Genomic DNA, 10744 nt, shown 5'->3' on the forward strand with positions numbered 1-10744 from the left:
TGTAGGGCAACATCGGTTAACAACATGTATGCTACATTGAGATTCGATCCGAGTCGATTGAAGCTCCTCGAAGCTCGTGTTGTTGCGTTAACCACTGAGCTATCGTCTATACGTCTGTGACTGTTTTTATTGCAATGTTTTACTTTTTCATTATTTATTCAATTTCATTTCAGTAGCCTAATTTCAGTATTGTGATTATGAATTATTTTAACTACGTTTCACTTGTTGAATTCATCTGCTACCAGCTTTCAAACGCTCTGAATCAGTGCGGTGCGGCAGCAGATTACGCATTAGAGAGAATAAACAAACACTTTTCAGAGTCTATGATTGTAGCGCCTCTTGGCGGTAAAAGGCAGCAAATACACCCCACATTTTACCGCCGCGGTGGAACGGCTGATGTGGGCATTGTCATGGCTTGCCTCGACATTTGCGTTTGAATAGCGCGCGTCCTCCGTGGGCGTGTCAGATTAACGCGTAATGAAGTGTAATGAGCTGGGGAAAAAAAATCTGACAGCACTCTCTTTTCATACAGATTACATAAACTGAGAATATTTGTTTTTTATATAAATTACATCATTAAAAAGAAGAGAATTCAAGCTTCATAAAGAAAAACCTCTCGTGCCTGTATGACAAGTATTTGCAGAGTTAGAGTTAATTTTTCGGACGTGTTTCAGAATGGACTGCACTGACAGAGAGAAGGCAAAACTCGCATCATGTTTATTTTTCTTTATTTGACAAAAAGCACAAAACTTTGTTTTTATTGTGAGTATACAGAAAAATAATAGACAATTAACAGGATCGATTGATGTATAACACTTATATGTACGATCAAAATCAACAGAGTATTTTAAGTCTATTTTTCTGCTATGTGAAAAAAAAACGGCAAAACGCGCGGGCGCGTTTCTGGTCCCCAGAGGGTTAACTTCCTCACCAAAACTCGATGTCATTTTCAGTTTCCGCCCACTCTAGTTGTGCATTCAGTGAAGTGTAAAACTGTTGCCATAGAGACAAAAGGGCTGATGTTTATTTTCAGAGTGGGCTCCCAAAGGGATGGGAAGGAGTAATGAAGACTCAGAACAGCAGACCGAGGCATAAGCTGAGACTCACAGACAACCATAGTTCTGTATATTATATTTCTCACATCAAATCAGGGCTTTTTCTGAGTATAGATGAAAAATCTACTTTAGGTAAACCCTACAGCAAAACAAACCCTGATTCACCAGCATCTTCCCATGTGTGTTGCATAACTGTGCCTGTGGACTGTGCTGTCCGAAGAAATGTGACTCATGTAAAAACACTTCCCAGGGTTCCAGCCTCCTATTTCAGAGATTTTCAGCTAAAATGTGTACCGGTATGTACACAGCTGCGAAAAGAAAACACCAGAAAAAAATTATCAGAGCTAGCAGTCAGATGACAACGTTACTATAGGGCATTGCTGAATCTATTTCACAGATAACTGTCTACAAATATCAACTCCAAAAAAATACAGCCCCTCCAAACACCCTGTTAATCAGTCACATATGGGTAAAGAGGCCCTGTAGCCCACACACACACACACACACACACACGTTTGTTTCACTATATTAGCGAGGATATTGCATAAACTTTCATTGATTTTATATTAGGTTAATGATATTCTCTATCGACTATCCCGGCAACCCCTAACCTAAACACAATCCTCACAAAATGTCCAAAACACTAGATTTAAATAAAAACAAGTTTTGGCCGATTTATAAGCCCTTTTAACAAGTGAGGACCAGTAAAATGTCCTCACTACTCGGTTGTTGTCATAATATTTCACTATTTAAGTGAGGATATTTGGCCAAACCTGTACACACACACACACACACTTTTACCTTGCACAGATGGTGATTTGATCTGGCCTGTTCCAGCAATTGTAAATTGTCTCCACAAATTTAGTTAAAGAGAATAGCGGGATAGAATAAAGAATAACTTATTTCAATATCGCGATAATACCGTACCGTGATGAAAGCTTCAACGATCATCGCAACATGAAAATTTGATACCTTCACATGCCCAGTCCTCATTGCTGATTTTCAGCTATATTTATAGTTGATTATTAACCACTTGCTGTTTGTAACAGAACTCAAATCATGAAGTAACATCAGCAGCACATGCTCCATTAATTTCTGTCACAATTCAACCTCTTTTTACGTGGAAGAAGGTCATTGTTCCTGTTCTCAGGAATCCACCAAAGACCACTTACATGCATTCTCATGTGTTAAATTTCAACCAGTCCAATCACTTCCTTTGAATCCCTAGCCATTTACTGGGAGAGTGGGAAGTGGTTTGCAGGGAAGCTGAGAGACATGACCTATGACTAGGGTCAGAATGGAAGTGCACTAGGTACAGCATATTGTGCAGTGCATACTCTATAATGCCTACTAGATCTGAAATATTGTGAAATACTTCACAACATGCAATGACAAATGTTTCAAAGCATGATGCTGTGTTGTTGAGGTAATGTCATGTTTTTTAATGAAGTACACGTGTATTATGGGTTCAATATGGATTTAGTATATTTATCATTTCCATTTAATCTTTTATTTCATTATTCATTTATTATTAATTTATCAAAAATTAAGAAAGAAAATAATAATACAAAAAATATATTAGTAGCATACATAAAATGCATAAAGATTGAAATATTTTTTTTTAAACCAATTGATTTTATGTATTATGTTAAAAGAAAACATGATGCATAGAATGCTTCAGAAAAGTCACAAGTAGAAGGTTTTATATTTGCTATTCTGAAGACAGCCTGTAATGTTCCCTCTCACCTCCATCTCTGTGGCTCCCTCTATCACTAACTGAATTAAGGGAAACCCCTGGTCTAAGCAGTTCGTGCGTGATAGGGTGACGCGCACACTCTGTTATAAAGCTCTTGTGGTGGCAGAGAGCGGCCGATGCACTAAACTCTGCCAAAAAAGGAGTTCCATCTCTTTCTCTTTTCATACACTGAGGGATGAGGGACACCCTGCATGCTGACGCAAACTGTCACAGACTCACAGTATCGCATCCATCATACTTCGGCTTTTTCCTTATACATTAAGCCACTTCCTTGCTGTCATTTCTGAAAAAACAAGGACTTGCATACACACAAGGGTATATGAGGATACTTGTCTGCCTTCAAGTGTTCTCAGAAATCTCTCTTATGCACACATATACAATCACATACAATCTGTTTATTATTCCTGAAGGGTCACAATGTTTAGCCTTATTAGAACAGAAAGCCACTCACTGTCACTGTATTGATTTAAAGCTTATTTGTTGGCATCATCAGAAAAAAACATCTTATGCCTCCCACACACACACACACACACTTAAATTAAGGGGAATTTCACAGTATGCTTTTGGTGCGGACCCGAGCCTGTTTGACATTAGAGCTCGGATCACTTGATTGGTGTTAATAAAAATGGTATATGGGGTTCTGTTTTTGGGAACTTCAGTACATTTCACAACTAAAAAGAGTTTGACAGTCCATCCTAACTCCCAGAAGTGAACCACTATTGATGATGTATAATCAATATAATAAAATATAAATTTTAAAGTGCAGGCCAATACTGATAATTATTTTCAGATTATGGTGAAAACCGATAAATGACAGATATTAGACTATTTTCTCTAAATAAACAAAACACTAAAAAAGATTTAAAGGTGCATTCACACCAGTGGCGTCAATTCACCAAAAGCAAAGGTGTGGCAGACTCTGATAACGTCATCAAATCTTACTCCCTCGACGTGACAGTTGCACACATTGTCTTTCATTACGGACCCCAAACATGCCGCGCTGATGCAGCCATTCTCACATATCACAACAAGCACATCTACACATCTTGAAGCCCTTAGACAAATTGAAATGCATAAAAACTTAAAAGTCATGCAAACCGATAGCTGAGACAAAAACTCACCAACCTTAAAATACGACAAGTGTGTGTGGTGCGTCCAAAGATGAATCGGATATTGATCATAACCCAGCAAATTAGATAGTTGTAGACCACTGCTATGAGAAAGAAGTACTTTTCAAGGACTTTAAAGAATTTCACACAACTTTGTCCAGCACTTCAAAGCTCAAAAGTCTTCTCATTTAAATGTTAGTTTTAATGTGATGACTAAAAAACATTTTTTGTTCATCCTTTAAAAATTGTCCTCATTTGTACATTAGATTCAGGAAAACTAACACTTGGTAAAAAAAAACCTTTTATTTAAAAAAGACATTAAAATACATTATAACTAGTAGATGGCGACAGAGGAGCACTTATTGGCTAATTAGCCATTTCCACTCCATAATTTAGTTTTTTTTCTCACACGTTTTGGTTTTGAATTTATTTTTTGTCACTTTTTGTACTAAAGTATGTTGGAAAAGTCACAAAGTCTCATGAAAAACAAAAACTTTTCTTCAAATTGTGAATAAAGATCTCTTCCTTTATAATCACTGAAGCTGTCAGTTTGGTGCAAACACATTGAGTGATGATGAATGAATCTTATATTTACATTGTGTCTCCGCTTTGTTATAATGAGAGGATTTGTGCATGTGCAGAACTTTGTACACTTGAGCTAAAGAAAAACTATTGCAGCGTTTGATTGGCTACAATGCTACAATTCACTCAATGCTGCAAAATCACGTTGTAATACCACATTTGCACCGCTGTTGAACATGACACGAATATAACAACCAGATCACTTTAATTTACTTGCTTTTCTCTTTTATTAAACAATTACAAATTATATGTGTACATAGTAATAGAACTCGGTTTATCCTATACTTTGCCATGGTATTGCAGCCACGACACCCTGCCATACCCAATTGACGGCCTTGGTTCACACCAACTATAACGATAATAACAATATTAGTGTCCACACCAATGCACAATATAGTTCTTTATTATAAGCACGCTGCAGTTTTGTCATCTAATTCTAGAGCTCTTTAAAGCAGGATGGATTCTGATTGGCTGTCAAGGTTTTTATCGTTTATCAGCAGGAAAAAAACTGTTCTGAAAGTGATTCCAACAATATCGTTTCTCTGTGCCATTATCGTTATAGTTGTGGTGTGGACCTGACTATTCTTTCTATTTAGAACAATTTTTAGAATGATAGACACTACAAATTACAAAAATTACTAAAAATCCATATGGTACAGATACATTGAACATACTATGTACAATCTACATTTTTGCAAGGTTCTTGCCACAAACACTCTTTCCAGACACATACTTCCATGATGTTTTGTGCAGACAGCACAAGGCCTACCCTAGTAAAAGGCTGAATGTTTATTAGGGGACATATGTGACATCAAAACAATCCCATCACAGAATGCATCTGTCCCTGCAGAGGATCTGCTTTGGCCTCAGTTTTTCTACCGAAAGCATGAGGATTTAAAGTAGGTTAAATTACAGTGTGACTAAAGCCTTCTAAAGCAGATGGTCAAGAAAAATTCACATAGTGTGCACAATATATAATTGACATTCTATATATTGCATTTACTTTTTATCTCATAAAAGAGGTCATCAATAATCAACATGGTAATCGCTCATAAGGGTGCCAGATCCCCTAGAGTTGCACTAATGCATACGGCCCATGCTTTGCTTTAATTCATCTGGTTTGATAAATGACAGAAAATACATTTCTAACCTGTCCATGCAAGATGTCAGGTGGGTAAATGACTTTCTACAACATAAATAAAATCTAGACATTTGCCATGTGGAGGAGCCTTGGCTAAATGTATTGAAGAGAACCTGCATTAGCACAGACTAAAGGGAAATCCCACTGTGTGTCTTCAGCAGGGCCAGGGGAAGTGCTCGGAGAACCCAGTCAGATTTCATCTGAACAACATCTAAACTTTTGAATGGTAGTTTATTTTACACTGTTTATTATTAATAACACACTAGACATTTCAGGGTAAAAGCTAAAGAGACACTGAAGAGTTTCATTGAGGCTCATGCAAACAAAACGTTGCAAAAGCAGAACAAGCACAGTTGTTCTTACAAAAGGATTGTTATATGTTTTGCTTTTAAGGGCACTGAGTCCTTAGGGATCCAGTGCAAACTACTGCTCAAGATTAAAATTCAAGAGCTGCATGAAGATACACTGAGCAAATAGTCAGTGTGAAATCTGATGACCATTTTGATGGAATAGACTGAGACATCTCAGCAGGCCAGCCTGATATTGAGCCATCAGGCAGAAGCACAGCTGTCAAGGTGAAAATGGGAGGAGGGAACGATGGGAGACAGAGAAACATGGCACAAAACCAAAGACACAAGTTTAGTGGGCTGGCCACAGTCCAGGACAACCACATGAAACCCAACAGATACGTGCGACAGGCCAGAACGAATTACCTTTAATGTTAATAAGACGAAGATCGAACTGTTGAAATTGATTAAAAGAGCTCAGGGATCCAGCACAGGGATGATTCGCCTTTTGTAGGTCAGATATTAGATGGGTTTGAGCTGATTAACAAGGTGCAACATCTGAAAATGAGAAAAAAGCAAGTGCTTCACGCAGCAACAGCAGAATCGAAAAAATTAAGGTCACAGGGAACTCTCACAAATCTTCAGACAGTCATGCTAACAACGGCTGCCATATGCCGAAACCAGTTTCACAGCGTTTCTGACAATAATAAAGGTTAAAACGGGGAGAGAGCAATGCAATAGATCTACTGAAAGCCCTTAAAATTCCACTACTGAATCACTAAACAAATGAGACGTTTGATGTTGTTTTGCGATCCTCCTCTCTCTCCACTAGACTGCACTTAAGGAAGCACACTCACGGGAACAAACGCTCCAGAGCATCATATTCGCTATGCAGCAATTACACCATGCAAACAACCAATTTGTTTTTCAGTAAACACTGGTCTGTAAGGTTATATTAAATCATTATCATCTTACAAAATACAACCAGTTCTTTTAAAACCAATTGAAACAATTAATAGTATAATTTTAAGGCAAAACAGAACTAAAGTTTTACTATGTTTTTGTTTGAAAGACCCTGGAACACTATGTGCATTACTGTTGTGTTCAGTAGTTGGGGGTAGTAAAATAATCTTTTTGAAAGAAAATTTGATATACTCAGACTGGATTTATTTGACCAAAAATACAGTAAAAACTGTATTATTGTGAAATATTATTACAATTTAAAATAACAGTTTTCTATTTTGTTACATTTTGAAATGTAATTTATTCCTGTGGTGCAAAGCTGAATTTTCAGCATCATTATAGTCTTCAGTGTCACATGATCCTTCAGAAATCATTCTAAAATGCTGATTTGGTGCTTAAGAGACATTTATTATTATAAACATGATACATTTATTTGGGGGGGGGGGGGGGGGGGGGTTCTTTTTTTTAAAGAAACTTTTGTAACATTATACATGTCTTTACATTCTTTTTTTGATGCATTTAATACATTAATAAAAGTATTAATTTCCTTAAAAAAATCTTACTGACCTCAGACTTTTGAATGGATAAACTCATATTATGAAGAGAAATATGTGCATTAAAGCCAGTTTTATATGTCAATTTATGTCTGGTGAAGCATAATCTGAATTCAAAACGGATTAAGTATTACAGAGTGTCCCTTTGGTCCTGCACATCCCTGCAGTGAGGGACGGTCTGGAGGACCAGTTTGGAATCTGTCCACAACATCCCACACTCAACGGCCTGACAACTGTGATATTGCTCCACCTGCAGCAGATGCTTTACAGAAGATGCTATGAGTGTGAGTGGAAATGTACTGCTTAGTTTATTTAAAGCAACAGCAGTATGAGCCTTGTACGGCAAAGTGCTGAAAAAGATTCAAAATAAAACCCTATGGCTTTGGATCGACATGTGGTTGACTAAATAAATAATGACAGAATTTTCATCTTTGGGTGAACTATCCTTATACTGTGTGTGCTTTGTTTGCACTCACTCTACTGTAAACACCGATACATGCCTCATCTGTTACTAACACACACACCACAATATGATGTTTTACATTAAAATAAGATCTGACACATTCAGAATGGCCAGTTTAGGATGAAGTGTCGTCTTTATCTCTAGCACTATGGGCTATACTCTTTGGCCCTCGTGCTGGTCCACAATCCTGATAAGAAGAGTTATTGAGATTGTAAGCACACCCAATTGAACTGAGCATAGCTTAATTAAAGCTCGCAGCTCCCGAGAGTCCCAGGATTCCCTGACATCTATCTATCTCTACACGCCAACCTGCAGGAACAGACCAAATCTCTCTCTCTCTTTCGCTCTCTCCAAATATACTTCTCCATATAGGGATGTTTAAATGCTAAAGTAATGTTTAGTAATAGGAAAAGGGATCTTTTAAAAACATTTGAAAAAATAAGGAAAATTAAAACAGAGAACTTACAGTGTACTGACAGTTAAACGAGTTTAAGCATTCACTGCAAAGCCAGAAATCAGAATAAAAACAGATCATATTTTTCTTATTCCCATTCATGCAAGATCATCTGTTATTTTGGGGTGTAAACAAACTAAAAAGGGGTTACCTCAGTCACAAACTTTTCACGAGGCAATGAGGAAGCTTACCTACCATTATTAATTATACCTGTCAAAATGTGAAATTTCCCATGTGAAATGCCTGTTTGAGTAGAAAGTTTCATTGGATTTCTATGGAAATTCACACAGCATAAAGATCGGTTAAAGCTTTGTCTTGAATACAATTGATTAACACAAATACTGTGTACTAAAACAACAATCAACGTTTCAATGTAGATACGGCAAACAGATTAAAGCAAAAAGACTAAGGGATTTCTTAGGAGACCTGTATTGATGATAACAACAGGTTAGTGTTGTTTGTTTGTTGTGTCAATAGTGTCTAGTGCACTGCACATTGTCTGAGTGTGCTAAAAAGCACACCTGCGAGCACATGGAGTTCACATCATCAGCACTGCGACCTTCCCATGAGCAGGTGACCGAGGACAATGTCATTTGTGACATGCCGGAAGTTGTCTCGTATATAATCGAAATTAGCCCAAATAATCGAAATAATCCACCCGTAGCCTACGTCTTTGATACTTTGGCGTCCCTCGAAAAATCTTTTTTTTTTTTTAGGAATTTTACATTTAGAGGGTAAAATAGGAAGACGATGCAATCACAAATCAAAGTTAGACCGACGTAAATAATTTAGCAATAGACAAAATCAGACACATTAATACGAAGACAACAAAAACACATATTTTAAACTGTTCTATATTATGTTATACACATGTACACAAAGAAAAATCATATTCAATAGAATGTAGATTGCAGCTGGCCCTCTTGTTTTATACGAGAACCATCTATGAAAACTATGAAACATCTGCAGCGATGAATAGGATAAAATGCACCGAATTACAACCCATTACATCTAATGAGGTAAGAAGTTTCTATTTTTGGCAACATCCTTGGTGTCGGATGTGTGAAAAAAATCGATCTATAATAAATCAAAATGTGCGTGATTTTTCTCTTCTGTCTTATTCAGCGGCTGTGGTGGAAATCGACGTTACTGTGGCTCCCCCAGCAGTTTAAAAACATGGAGCCATTTTAAATGGAATTACATTGGTCGCTGAAGAGAAGATGACCAACACTATCACTCTAAATTATGTCACAATTCCCGTCAGTTTTGTTTATATTCCAAGAACAAATCGTACTAGTTCAGTTCTAAAATTAGGCATTTAACTCACCAAACAGTCTTGAGGAACAATACTTCGATCTGACTATGGTAAAAATCCCCCACAAAGATGTAGAAGTGTACGGAGGCTGGTAGAAGGGCTCGTCGTCCGCACGTTTCTCTGCTCGCAGTCTCTGCCAGCAGCCGTGTTTTGATGTCACTCGGTGGGCGGGGACTTCTGGGCTACCCACATTACACTCAACGTTTGGAAGACCCCCGGCCCTCATACGCGATTTATCGCCCCCGTGAGGTTATCTATGTGGTTATCGTGTCACGTCTTTATCGACAGTTATGTATTTTTTTCCTTTGGTTCTGCAATATTTTTTCTACTAAAGAAAATTACCAGTACACCAAGTATACACATAATGCATACAAAGTGCTTTTATTGTAACTGTCTCCAGCAATGTCAACAGTTGGGCAACATGTTAAACAAGCATATCGTCATCATAATGCAGTATATAGAGGGAATACCGTTTTCCAGTCATAGCAGGCTACAGTATTGAAAAGACATGTGAGTAAATAATTACAGAATTTTCTATATGTGTTCATCAAGATAACTAATATGCATAGATTTATATTTTTAAGTAACTACAATTGCAATACTGAAATGCATTCAGAATGAGAAATTCAGTATTTCCAGTTTCTGCTTTTAGACAAACAGTCATGTGATTCAGTCTTTGTTAATACTAACTCCTGGTTTCACAGACCAGGCTTAAGCCTAGTCCCAGACTAAAATGCATGTTTGAGCTGGTTTAACTGAAAGCAACTTGCACTGAGATATCTTAAAATATGTCAGTGCCATGTTTAGTCTCAAGAAGCACTTTTATTTTATTTTATTCTAATGCATGTTTATAAAAGCTACTTAAATGTCCTTATTGAACTAAGGTCTATCCTGGCTTAATCTAAGCCCTGTCTGTGAAACCAGGCCTAAACATTTTATGGCTAATCCATAATGAAGTGATGTGTCACAGACTACATTTACTGCACAAAGCTTAAAGAAAGTTGACTACTGAGGATTGCAGTAATTATGAAATTCACAGTTGTTCAGAAATAAATATGCAATATT

General features: G+C 37.2%; 1 protein-coding gene across 2 annotated transcripts in view; it reads right to left on the bottom strand.

Annotated features, from left to right (window-relative positions):
- Positions 1-9809, bottom strand: part of ndrg3a (ndrg family member 3a) — a 42339-nt gene extending 32530 nt beyond the window's left edge. Inside the window, exon 1 of one of the 2 annotated variants that reach the window (XM_056251511.1) lies at positions 9692-9809. The gene's annotated coding sequence lies outside the window, so the exon portion shown is untranslated. The remainder of the gene's footprint in view (positions 1-9691) is intronic. The other variant, XM_056251512.1, reaches the window with a different exon arrangement.
- Between the last annotated feature and the right edge of the window lie 935 nt (positions 9810-10744).

The sequence above is a fragment of the Rhinichthys klamathensis genome, unplaced genomic scaffold (genome assembly GCF_029890125.1).
Source record: "Rhinichthys klamathensis goyatoka isolate OS25496 unplaced genomic scaffold, OSU_Roscu_1.1 h1tg000082l_1, whole genome shotgun sequence".
NCBI lineage: Eukaryota > Metazoa > Chordata > Actinopteri > Cypriniformes > Leuciscidae > Rhinichthys > Rhinichthys klamathensis.